This window comes from Taudactylus pleione, unplaced genomic scaffold (genome assembly GCF_031769625.1).
Source record: "Taudactylus pleione unplaced genomic scaffold, aTauple2 ptg000175l, whole genome shotgun sequence".
Taxonomy (NCBI): Eukaryota; Metazoa; Chordata; class Amphibia; order Anura; family Myobatrachidae; genus Taudactylus; species Taudactylus pleione.
The window spans coordinates 276,643-289,704 of record NW_028284577.1 but is presented as its reverse complement, the minus strand read 5'-3'; the positions used below and the strand labels follow the sequence as shown (position 1 = coordinate 289,704).

Here is a 13,062-nt window from a genome sequence, read left to right as displayed (position 1 = left end):
GGACAGTGGGTGGGAGAGGGGACATTGGGAGCACTGGGTGGGAGAGGGGGCAGTGAGTGGGAGAGGGACATTGGGGACAGTGGGTGGAAGAGGGGACATTGGGAGCACTGGGTGGGAGAGGGACACGGGGGGATAGGGACATTGGGAACACTGGGTAGGAGAGGGACACTGAGTGGGAAAGGGACATTTAGGACACTGGGTAGGAGAGGGACACTGGGTGGGAGAAGGAATTGGGGACACTGGGTGGGAGAGGGACATTGGGGACACTGGGTGGGAGAGGGACAGTTAGGACACTAGGTGGGAGAGGGGACAGTGAGTGGGAGAGGGACATTGGGGACAGTGGGTGGGAGAGGGACATTGGGAACATTGAGTGGGAGAGGGGACAGTGAGTGGGAGAGGGACATTGGGAGCACTGGGTGGGATAGGGACATTGGGGACACTGGGTGGGAGAGGGACAGTTAGGACACTGGGTGGGAGAGGGGACAGTGAGTGGGAGAGGGACATTGGGACATGGGGGACAGTGAGTGGGAGAGGGACATTGGGAACACTGGGTGGGAGAGGGACACTGGGGGGGATAGGGACATTTAGAACACTGGGTGGGAGAGGGGACAGTGAGTGGGAGAGGGACATTGGGGACACCGGTTGGTAAAGGGACATTGGGGCACTGGGTGGAAGAGGGATATTTAGGACACTGGGTGGGAGAGGGACAATGGGAACACTGGGTGGGAGAGGGGACACTGGGAACACTGGGTGGGAGAGGGACATCATTGGGGACAGTGGGTGGGAGACGGGACACTGGGAACACTGGGTGGGAGAGGGACACTGGGTGGGAGAGGGACATTGGGAACACTGGGTGGGAGAGGGGACACTGGGAACACTGGGTGGGAGAGGGACATTAAGGACACTGGGTGGAAAAGGGACATTTAGGACACTGAGTGGGAGAGGGACATTGGGGACACTGGGTGGGAGAGGGAAATTGGGAACACTGGGTGGGAGAGGGACATTTAGGACACTGGGTGGGAAAGGGATAGTGAGTGGGAGAGGGACATTGGGGACACTGGGTGGGAGAGGGAAATTGGGAACACTTGGTAGGAGAGGAACATTGGGTGGGAGAGGGGACACTGGGAACACTGGTTAGGAGAGGGACACTGGGTGGGAGAGGGAATTGGGACACTGGGTGGGAGAGGGAATTGGCGACACTGGGTGGGAGAGGGGACACTGGGAACACTGGGTGGGAATGGGAATTGGGGGCACTGGGTGGGAAAGGGACATTGAGGACACTGGGTGGGAAAGGGGACACTGGGTGGTAGAGGGAATTGGGGACACTGGGTGGGAGAGGGGACACTGGGAACACTGGGTGAGAGAGGGGACACTGGGAACACTGGGTAGGAGAGGGACACTGGGTGGGAGAGGGGACACTGGGAACACTGGGTAGGAGAGGGGACAGTGAGTGGGAGAGGGACATTGGGAACACTGGGAGGGAGAGGGGACAGTGAGTGGGAGAGGGACATTGGGACATGGAGGACAGTGGGTGGGAGAGGGGACGCTGGGAACACTGGGTAGCAGAGGGACACTGGGTGGGAGAGGGAAATTGGGAACACTGAGTGGGAGAGGGACATTTAGGACACTGGGTGGGAGAGGGATAGTGAGTGGGAGAGGGACATTGGGGACACTGGGTGGGAGAGGGAAATTGGGAACACTGGGTGGGAGAGGGGACACTGGGAACACTGGGTGGGAGAGGGGACAGTGAGTGGGAGAGGGACATTGGGAACACTGGGAGGGAGAGGGGACAGCGAGTGGGAGAGGGACATTGAGACATGGGGGACAGTGGGTGGGAGAGGGGACACTGGGAACACTGGGTAGGAGAGGGACACTGGGTGGGAGAGGGAAATTGGGTACACTGGGTGGGAGAGGGACATTTAGGACACTGGGTGGGAGAGGGATAGTGAGTGGGAGAGGGACATTGGGGACACTGGGTGGGAGAGGGAAATTGGGAACACTGGGTAGGAGAGGAACACTGGGTGGGAGAGGGGACACTGGGAACACTGGGTAGGAGAGGGACACTGGGTGGGAGAGGGAATTGGGGACACTGGGTGGGAGAGGGAATTGGGGACACTGGGTGGGAGAGGGACATTGAGGACACTGGGTGGGAGAGGGGACACTGGGTGGTAGAGGGAATTGGGGGCACTGGGTGGGAGAGGGACATTGAGGACACTGGGTGGGATAGGGGACACTGGGTGGTAGAAGGAATTGGGGACACTGGGAACACTGGGTGGGAGAGGGGACAGTGAGTGGGAGAGGGACATTGGGAACACTGGGAGGGAGAGGGACACTTAGGACACTGGGTGGGAGAGGGATAGTGAGTGGGAGAGGGACATTGGGGGTACTGGGTGGAAGAGGGAAATTGGGAACACTGGGTGGGAGAGGGGACACTGGCAACACTGGGTAGGAGAGGGACACTGGGTGGGAGAGGGAATTGGGGACACTGGGTGGGAGAGGGGACACTGGGAACACTGGGTAGGAGAGGGACACTGGGTGGGAGAGGGGACACTGGGAACTCTGGGTGGGAGAGGGGACAGTGAGTGGGAGAGGGACATTGGGAACACTGGGAGGGAGAGGGGACAGTGAGTGGGAGAGGGACATTGGGACATGGGGGACAGTGGGTGGGAGAGGGGACACTGGGAACACTGGGAAGGAGAGGGACACTGAGTGGGAGAGGGACATTGGGGACACTGGGTGGGAGAGGGGACAGTGAGTGAGGGAGGGAAATTTAGGACACTGGGTGGGAGACGGAAATTGGGAACACTGGGTGGGAGAGGGACATTTAGGACACTGGGTGGGAGAGGGACAGTGAGTGGGAGAGGGACATTGGGGACACTGGGTTGGAGAGGGGACACTGGGAACACTGGGTAGAAGAGGGACACTGGACGGGAGAGGGAATTGGGGACTCTGGTTGGGAGAGGGGACACTGGGAACACTGGGTGGGAAAGGGAATTGGGGACACTGGTTGGGAAAGGGACATTGAGGACACTGGGTGGGAAAGGGGACACTGGGAACACTGGGTGGGAGAGGGGACACTGGGTGGTAGAGGGAATTGGGGACACTGGGTGGGAGAGGGGACACTGGGTGGTAGAGGGAATTGGGGACACTGGGTGGGAGAGGGGACACTGGGAACAGTTGGTGGGAAAGGGAATTGGGGACACTGGGAACACTGGGTGGGAGAGGGGACACTGGGAACACTGGGTAGGAGAGGGACACTGGGTGGGAGAGGGGACACTGGGAACACTGGGTGGGAGAGGGGACAGTGAGTGGGAGAGGGACATTGGGAACACTGGGAGGGAGAGGGGACAGTGAGTGGGAGAGGGTCATTGAGACATGGGGGACAGTGGGTGGGAGAGGGGACACTGGGAACACTGGGTAGAAGAGGGACACTGGGTGGGAGAGGGACCTTGGGAACACTGGGTGGGAGAGGGGACACTGGGAACACTGGGTGGGAGAGGGGACAGTGAGTGGGAGAGGGACATTGGGAACACTGGGAGGGAGAGGGACATTTAGGACACTGGGTGGGAGAGGGGACAGTGGGTGGGAGAGGGACATTGGGACATGGGGGACAGTGGGTGGGAGAGGGAACACTGGGTGGGAGAGGGGACACTGGGAACACTGGGTGGGTGAGGGACATTGAGAACACTGGGTGGGAGAGGGACATTGGGAACACTGGGTGGGAGAGGGGACACTGGGAACACTGGGTGGGAGAGGGACATTTAGGACACTGGATGGGAGAGGGACATTGGGGACACTGGGTGGGAGAGGGGACAGTGAGTGGGAGAGGGACATTTAGGACACTGGGTGGGAGAGGGACATTTAGGACACTGGGTGGGAGAGGGAAATTGGGAACAGTGGGTGGGAGAGGGACATTTAGGACACTGGGTGGGAGAGGGAAATTGGCAACACTGGGTGGAAGAGGGGACACTGGGAACACTGGGTGGGAGAGGGGACAGTGAGTGGGAGAGGGACATTGGGAACACTGGGAGGGAGAGGGACATTTAGGACACTGGGTGGGAGAGGGGACAGTGGGTGGGAGAGGGACATTGGGACATGGGGGACAGTGGGTGGGAGAGGGAACACTGGGTGGGAGAGGGGACACTGGGAACACTGGGTGGGTGAGGGACATTGAGAACACTGGGTGGGAGGGGGACATTGGGAACACTGGGTGGGAGAGGGGACACTGGGAACACTGGGTGGGAGAGGGACATTTAGGAAACTGGGTGGGAGAGGGACAGTGAGTGGGAGAGGGACAGTGAGTGGGAGAGGGACATTGGGGACACTGGGTGGGAGAGGGGACACTGGGAACACTGGGTGGGAGATGGGACACTGGGAACACTGGGTGGGAGAGGGACACTGGGTGGGAGAGGGAATTGGGGACACTGGGTGGGAGAGGGGACATTGGGAACACTGGGTGGGAAAGGGAATTGGGGACACTGGGTGGGAAAGGGACATTGAGGACACTGGGTGGGAGAGGGGACACTGGGAACACTGGGTAGGAGAGGGACACTGAGGACACTGGGTGGGAGAGGGAACACTGGGAACACTGGGTAGGAGAGGAACACTGGGTGGGAGAGGGGACACTGGGAACAATGGGTAGGAGAGGGACATTGGGTGAGAGGGGACACTGGGTGGGAGAGGGACATTGAGGACACTGGGTGGGAGAGAGGGACACTGGGTGAGAGGGGACACTGGGAACACTGGGTGGGAAAGGGTACATTGAGGACACTGGGTGGGAGAGAGGGACACTGGGTGAGAGGGGACACTGGGAACACTGGGTGGGAAAGGGGACACTGGGAACACTGGGTGGGAGAGGGACATTGAGGACACTGGGTGGGTGAGAGGGGACACTGGGAACACTGGGTGGGAAAGGGGACACTGGGAACAATGGGTAGGAGAGGTACATTGGGGACACTGGGTGGGAGAGGGGACACTGGGAACACTGGGTGGGAAAGGGAATTGGGGACACTGGGTGGGAAAGGGACATTGAGGACACTGGGTGGGAGAGAGGGACACTGGGTGAGACGGGACACTGGGAACACTGGGTGGGAGAGGGTACACTGGGAACACTGGGTGGGAAAGGGAATTGGGGACACTGGGTGGGAAAGGGACATTGAGGACACTGGGTGGGAGAGAGGGACACTGGGTGAGACGGGACACTGGGAACACTGGGTGGGAGAGGGGACACTGGGAACACTGGGTGGGAGAGGGACATTGAGGACACTGGGTGGGAGAGAGGGACACCGGGTGAGAGGGGACACTGGGAACACTGGGTGGGAAAGGGTACATTGAGGACACTGGGTGGGAGAGAGGGACACTGGGTGAGAGGGGACACTGGGAACACTGGGTGGGAAAGGGGACACTGGGAACAATGGGTGGGAAAGGGGACACTGGGAACAATGGGTAAGAGAGGTACATTGGGGACACTGGGTGGGAGAGGGGACACTGGGAACACTGGGTGGGAAAGGGAATTGGGGACACTGGGTGGGAAAGGGACATTGAGGACACTGGGTGGGAGAGAGGGACACTGGGTGAGACGGGACACTGGGTGGGAGAGGGGACACTGGGAACACTGGGTGGGAAAGGGAATTGGGGACACTGGGTGGGAAAGGGACATTGAGGACACTGGGTGGGAGAGAGGGACACTGGGTGAGACGGGACACTGGGAACACTGGGTGGGAGAGGGGACACTGGGAACACTGGGTGGGAGAGGGACATTGAGGACACTGGGTGGGAGAGAGGGACACTGGGTGAGAGGGGACACTGGGAACACTGGGTGGGAAAGGGTACATTGAGGACACTGGGTGGGAGAGAGGGACACTGGGTGAGACGGGACACTGGGAACACTGGGTGGGAGAGGGTACACTGGGAACACTGGGTGGGAAAGGGAATTGGGGACACTGGGTGGGAAAGGGACATTGAGGACACTGGGTGGGAGAGAGGGACACTGGGTGAGACGGGACACTGGGAACACTGGGTGGGAGAGGGGACACTGGGAACACTGGGTGGGAGAGGGACATTGAGGACACTGGGTGGGAGAGAGGGACACCGGGTGAGAGGGGACACTGGGAACACTGGGTGGGAAAGGGTACATTGAGGACACTGGGTGGGAGAGAGGGACACTGGGTGAGAGGGGACACTGGGAACACTGGGTGGGAAAGGGGACACTGGGAACAATGGGTGGGAAAGGGGACACTGGGAACAATGGGTAAGAGAGGTACATTGGGGACACTGGGTGGGAGAGGGGACACTGGGAACACTGGGTGGGAAAGGGAATTGGGGACACTGGGTGGGAAAGGGACATTGAGGACACTGGGTGGGAGAGAGGGACACTGGGTGAGACGGGACACTGGGTGGGAGAGGGGACACTGGGAACACTGGGTGGGAAAGGGAATTGGGGACACTGGGTGGGAAAGGGACATTGAGGACACTGGGTGGGAGAGAGGGACACTGGGTGAGACGGGACACTGGGAACACTGGGTGGGAGAGGGGACACTGGGAACACTGGGTGGGAGAGGGACATTGAGGACACTGGGTGGGAGAGAGGGACACTGGGAACACTGGGTGGGAGAGGGGACACTGGGAACACTGGGTGGGAAAGGGTACATTGAGGACACTGGGTGGGTGAGAGGGGACACTGGGAACACTGGGTGGGAAAGGGGACACTGGGAACAATGGGTAGGAGAGGTACATTGGGGACACTGGGTGGGAGAGGGGACACTGGGAACACTGGGTGGGAAAGGGAATTGGGGCACTGGGTGGGAAAGGGACATTGAGGACACTGGGTGGGAGAGAGGGACACCGGGTGAGAGGGGACACTGGGAACACTGGGTGGGAAAGGGTACATTGAGGACACTGGGTGGGAGAGAGGGACACTGGGTGAGAGGGGACACTGGGAACACTGGGTGGGAAAGGGGACACTGGGAACAATGGGTGGGAAAGGGGACACTGGGAACAATGGGTAAGAGAGGTACATTGGGGACACTGGGTGGGAGAGGGGACACTGGGAACACTGGGTGGGAAAGGGAATTGGGGACACTGGGTGGGAAAGGGACATTGAGGACACTGGGTGGGAGAGAGGGACACTGGGTGAGACGGGACACTGGGTGGGAGAGGGGACACTGGGAACACTGGGTGGGAAAGGGAATTGGGGACACTGGGTGGGAAAGGGACATTGAGGACACTGGGTGGGAGAGAGGGACACTGGGTGAGACGGGACACTGGGAACACTGGGTGGGAGAGGGGACACTGGGAACACTGGGTGGGAGAGGGACATTGAGGACACTGGGTGGGAGAGAGGGACACTGGGTGAGAGGGGACACTGGGAACACTGGGTGGGAAAGGGTACATTGAGGACACTGGGTGGGAGAGAGGGACACTGGGTGAGACGGGACACTGGGAACACTGGGTGGGAGAGGGTACACTGGGAACACTGGGTGGGAAAGGGAATTGGGGACACTGGGTGGGAAAGGGACATTGAGGACACTGGGTGGGAGAGAGGGACACTGGGTGAGACGGGACACTGGGAACACTGGGTGGGAGAGGGGACACTGGGAACACTGGGTGGGAGAGGGACATTGAGGACACTGGGTGGGAGAGAGGGACACCGGGTGAGAGGGGACACTGGGAACACTGGGTGGGAAAGGGTACATTGAGGACACTGGGTGGGAGAGAGGGACACTGGGTGAGAGGGGACACTGGGAACACTGGGTGGGAAAGGGGACACTGGGAACAATGGGTGGGAAAGGGGACATTGGGGACACTGGGTGGGAGAGGGGACACTGGGAACACTGGGTGGGAAAGGGAATTGGGGACACTGGGTGGGAAAGGGACATTGAGGACACTGGGTGGGAAAGGGACATTGAGGACACTGGGTGGGAGAGAGGGACACTGGGTGAGACGGGACACTGGGTGGGAGAGGGGACACTGGGAACACTGGGTGGGAAAGGGAATTGGGGACACTGGGTGGGAAAGGGACATTGAGGACACTTGGTGGGAGAGAGGGACACTGGGTGAGACGGGACACTGGGAACACTGGGTGGGAGAGGGGACACTGGGAACACTAGGTGGGAGAGGGACATTGAGGACACTGGGTGGGAGAGAGGGACACTGGGAACACTGGGTGGGAGAGGGGACACTGGGAACACTGGGTGGGAAAGGGTACATTGAGGACACTGGGTGGGTGAGAGGGGACACTGGGAACACTGGGTGGGAAAGGGGACACTGGGAACAATGGGTAGGAGAGGTACATTGGGGACACTGGGTGGGAGAGGGGACACTGGGAACACTGGGTGGGAAAGGGAATTGGGGACACTGGGTGGGAAAGGGACATTGAGGACACTGGGTGGGAGAGAGGGACACTGGGTGAGACGGGACACTGGGAACACTGGGTGGGAGAGGGTACACTGGGAACACTGGGTGGGAAAGGGAATTGGGGACACTGGGTGGGAAAGGGAAATTGAGGACACTGGGTGGGAGAGAGGGACACTGGGTGAGACGGGACACTGGGAACACTGGGTGGGAGAGGGGACACTGGGAACACTGGGTGGGAGAGGGACATTGAGGACACTGGGTGGGAGAGAGGGACACCGGGTGAGAGGGGACACTGGGAACACTGGGTGGGAAAGGGTACATTGAGGACACTGGGTGGGAGAGAGGGAAACTGGGTGAGAGGGGACACTGGGAACACTGGGTGGGAAAGGGGACACTGGGAACAATGGGTGGGAAAGGGGACACTGGGAACAATGGGTAAGAGAGGTACATTGGGGACACTGGGTGGGAGAGGGGACACTGGGAACACTGGGTGGGAAAGGGAATTGGGGACACTGGGTGGGAAAGGGACATTGAGGACACTGGGTGGGAGAGAGGGACACTGGGTGAGACGGGACACTGGGTGGGAGAGGGGACACTGGGAACACTGGGTGGGAAAGGGAATTGGGGACACTGGGTGGGAAAGGGACATTGAGGACACTGGGTGGGAGAGAGGGACACTGGGTGAGACGGGACACTGGGAACACTGGGTGGGAGAGGGGACACTGGGAACACTGGGTGGGAGAGGGACATTGAGGACACTGGGTGGGAGAGAGGGACACTGGGTGAGAGGGGACACTGGGAACACTGGGTGGGAAAGGGTACATTGAGGACACTGGGTGGGAGAGAGGGACACTGGGTGAGACGGGACACTGGGAACACTGGGTGGGAGAGGGTACACTGGGAACACTGGGTGGGAAAGGGAATTGGGGACACTGGGTGGGAAAGGGACATTGAGGACACTGGGTGGGAGAGAGGGACACTGGGTGAGACGGGACACTGGGAACACTGGGTGGGAGAGGGGACACTGGGAACACTGGGTGGGAGAGGGACATTGAGGACACTGGGTGGGAGAGAGGGACACCGGGTGAGAGGGGACACTGGGAACACTGGGTGGGAAAGGGTACATTGAGGACACTGGGTGGGAGACAGGGACACTGGGTGAGAGGGGACACTGGGAACACTGGGTGGGAAAGGGGACACTGGGAACAATGGGTGGGAAAGGGGACATTGGGGACACTGGGTGGGAGAGGGGACACTGGGAACACTGGGTGGGAAAGGGAATTGGGGACACTGGGTGGGAAAGGGACATTGAGGACACTGGGTGGGAAAGGGACATTGAGGACACTGGGTGGGAGAGAGGGACACTGGGTGAGACGGGACACTGGGTGGGAGAGGGGACACTGGGAACACTGGGTGGGAAAGGGAATTGGGGACACTGGGTGGGAAAGGGACATTGAGGACACTGGGTGGGAGAGAGGGACACTGGGTGAGACGGGACACTGGGAACACTGGGTGGGAGAGGGACATTGAGGACACTGGGTGGGAGAGAGGGACACTGGGAACACTGGGTGGGAGAGGGGACACTGGGAACACTGGGTGGGAAAGGGTACATTGAGGACACTGGGTGGGTGAGAGGGGACACTGGGAACACTGGGTGGGAAAGGGGACACTGGGAACAATGGGTAGGAGAGGTACATTGGGGACACTGGGTGGGAGAGGGGACACTGGGAACACTGGGTGGGAAAGGGAATTGGGGACACTGGGTGGGGAAGGGACATTGAGGACACTGGGTGGGAGAGAGGGACACTGGGTGAGACGGGACACTGGGAACACTGGGTGGGAGAGGGTACACTGGGAACACTGGGTGGGAAAGGGAATTGGGGACACTGGGTGGGAAAGGGAAATTGAGGACACTGGGTGGGAGAGAGGGACACTGGGTGAGACGGGACACTGGGAACACTGGGTGGGAGAGGGGACACTGGGAACACTGGGTGGGAGAGGGACATTGAGGACACTGGGTGGGAGAGAGGGACACCGGGTGAGAGGGGACACTGGGAACACTGGGTGGGAAAGGGTACATTGAGGACACTGGGTGGGAGAGAGGGACACTGGGTGAGAGGGGACACTGGGAACACTGGGTGGGAAAGGGGACACTGGGAACAATGGGTGGGAAAGGGGACACTGGGAACAATGGGTAAGAGAGGTACATTGGGGACACTGGGTGGGAGAGGGGACACTGGGAACACTGGGTGGGAAAGGGAATTGGGGACACTGGGTGGGAAAGGGACATTGAGGACACTGGGTGGGAGAGAGGGACACTGGGTGAGACGGGACACTGGGTGGGAGAGGGGACACTGGGAACACTGGGTGGGAAAGGGAATTGGGGACACTGGGTGGGAAAGGGACATTGAGGACACTGGGTGGGAGAGAGGGACACTGGGTGAGACGGGACACTGGGAACACTGGGTGGGAGAGGGGACACTGGGAACACTGGGTGGGAGAGGGACATTGAGGACACTGGGTGGGAGAGAGGGACACTGGGTGAGAGGGGACACTGGGAACACTGGGTGGGAAAGGGTACATTGAGGACACTGGGTGGGAGAGAGGGACACTGGGTGAGACGGGACACTGGGAACACTGGGTGGGAGAGGGTACACTGGGAACACTGGGTGGGAAAGGGAATTGGGGACACTGGGTGGGAAAGGGACATTGAGGACACTGGGTGGGAGAGAGGGACACTGGGTGAGACGGGACACTGGGAACACTGGGTGGGAGAGGGGACACTGGGAACACTGGGTGGGAGAGGGACATTGAGGACACTGGGTGGGAGAGAGGGACACCGGGTGAGAGGGGACACTGGGAACACTGGGTGGGAAAGGGTACATTGAGGACACTGGGTGGGAGAGAGGGACACTGGGTGAGAGGGGACACTGGGAACACTGGGTGGGAAAGGGGACACTGGGAACAATGGGTGGGAAAGGGGACATTGGGGACACTGGGTGGGAGAGGGGACACTGGGAACACTGGGTGGGAAAGGGAATTGGGGACACTGGGTGGGAAAGGGACATTGAGGACACTGGGTGGGAAAGGGACATTGAGGACACTGGGTGGGAGAGAGGGACACTGGGTGAGACGGGACACTGGGTGGGAGAGGGGACACTGGGAACACTGGGTGGGAAAGGGAATTGGGGACACTGGGTGGGAAAGGGACATTGAGGACACTGGGTGGGAGAGAGGGACACTGGGTGAGACGGGACACTGGGAACACTGGGTGGGAGAGGGGACACTGGGAACACTGGGTGGGAGAGGGACATTGAGGACACTGGGTGGGAGAGAGGGACACTGGGTGAGAGGGGACACTGGGAACACTGGGTGGGAAAGGGTACATTGAGGACACTGGGTGGGAGAGAGAGACACTGGGTGAGACGGGACACTGGGAACACTGGGTGGGAGAGGGACATTGAGGACACTGGGTGGGAGAGAGGGACACTGGGTGAGACGGGACACTGGGAACACTGGGTGGGAGAGGGGACACTGGGAACACTGGGTGGGAGAGAGGGACACTGGGTGAGAGGGGACACTGGGAACACTGGGTGGGAAAGGGGACACTGGGAACAATGGGTAAGAGAGGTACATTGGGGACACTGGGTGGGAGAGGGGACACTGGGAACACTGGGTGGGAAAGGGAATTGGGGACACTGGGTGGGAAAGGGACATTGAGGACACTGGGTGGGAGAGAGGGACACTGGGTGAGACGGGACACTGGGAACACTGGGTGGGAGAGGGGACACTGGGAACACTGGGTGGGAGAGGGACATTGAGGACACTGGGTGGGAGAGAGGGACACTGGGTGAGAGGGGACACTGGGAACACTGGGTGGGAAAGGGTACATTGAGGACACTGGGTGGGAGAGAGGGACACTGGGTGAGACGGGACACTGGGAACACTGGGTGGGAGAGGGACATTGAGGACACTGGGTGGGAGAGAGGGACACTGGGTGAGACGGGACACTGGGAACACTGGGTGGGAGAGGGGACACTGGGAACACTGGGTGGGAGAGAGGGACACTGGGTGAGAGGGGACACTGGGAACACTGGGTGGGAAAGGGGACACTGGGAACAATGGGTAAGAGAGGTACATTGGGGACACTCGGTGGGAGAGGGGACACTGGGAACACTGGGTGGGAAAGGGAATTGGGGACACTGGGTGGGAAAGGGACATTGAGGACACTGGGTGGGAAAGGGTACATTGAGGACACTGGGTGGGAGAGGGACAGTGGGAACACTGGGTGGGAGAGGGACATGAGGACACTGGGTGGGAGAGGGGGACACTGGGAACACTGGGTGGGAGAGGGGACACTGGGAACACTGGGTGGGAAAGGGTACATTGAGGACACTGGGTGGGTGAGAGGGGACACTGGGAACACTGGGTGGGAAAGGGGACACTGGGAACAATGGGTAGGAGAGGTACATTGGGGACACTGGGTGGGAGAGGGGACACTGGGAACACTGGGTGGGAAAGGGAATTGGGGACACTGGGTGGGAAAGGGACATTGAGGACACTGGGTGGGAGAGAGGGACACTGGGTGAGACGGGACACTGGGAACACTGGGTGGGAGAGGGTACACTGGGAACACTGGGTGGGAAAGGGAATTGGGGACACTGGGTGGGAAAGGGAAATTGAGGACACTGGGTGGGAGAGAGGGAC

At 60.2% G+C, this 13,062-nt stretch overlaps 1 protein-coding gene across 1 annotated transcript in view; it reads right to left on the bottom strand.

The window, feature by feature from the left end:
• The window catches only part of MOK (MOK protein kinase), a 90,678-nt gene that overhangs the window by 72,401 nt on the left and 5,215 nt on the right, over positions 1 to 13,062 (bottom strand). The gene's annotated exons all lie outside the window — the stretch shown is intronic.